The sequence below is a fragment of the Arachis stenosperma genome, chromosome 3, assembly GCF_014773155.1.
Source record: "Arachis stenosperma cultivar V10309 chromosome 3, arast.V10309.gnm1.PFL2, whole genome shotgun sequence".
Classification (NCBI taxonomy): Eukaryota; Viridiplantae; Streptophyta; class Magnoliopsida; order Fabales; family Fabaceae; genus Arachis; species Arachis stenosperma.
Window position 1 is genome coordinate 93,301,115 of NC_080379.1, and position 586 is coordinate 93,301,700.

At 40.4% G+C, this 586-nt stretch overlaps 1 non-coding gene across 1 annotated transcript; it reads right to left on the reverse strand.

Annotated features, from left to right (window-relative positions):
• Positions 1 to 245: 245 nt before the first annotated feature.
• On the reverse strand, positions 246 to 353 carry LOC130971950 (small nucleolar RNA R71). The gene has a single exon (XR_009083155.1). It is a non-coding gene; the product is annotated as a small nucleolar RNA R71 (small nucleolar RNA).
• Positions 354 to 586: the final 233 nt, after the last annotated feature.

Here is a 586-nt window from a genome sequence, read left to right on the forward strand (position 1 = left end):
ATTGCAAGTTCCATGGACTTCCATTAGAAGATCCTCATCAGTTCTTAGTTGAATTCTTGCAAATCTGTGACACTGTCAAGACTAATGGGGTTGACCCTGAGGTCTACAGACTTATGCTATTCCCTTTTGCTGTAAGAGACAGAGCTAGGACATGGTTGGACTCACAACCTAAAGAAAGCCTGGACTCATGGGAAAAGCTAGTCAATGCCTTCTTGGCAAAGTTCTTTCCACCTCAAAAATTGAGTAAGCTTAGAGTGGAAGTCCAAACCTTCAGACAGAAGGATGGAGAATCCCTCTATGAAGCTTGGGAAAGATACAAACAATTGATCAGAAAATGTCTTTCTGACATGCTTTCTGAATGGAGCATCATAGGTATTTTCTATGATGGTCTCTCTGAACTATCCAAGATGTCTTTGGATAGCTCTGCTGGAGGATCTCTTCATCTGAAGAAGATGCCTACAAAAACTCAAGAGCTAATTGAAATGGTTGCAAATAACCAATTCATGTACACTTCTGAAAGGAATCCTGTGAACAATGGGACTAATCAGAAGAAAGGAGTTCTTGAGATTGATACTCTGAATGCCAT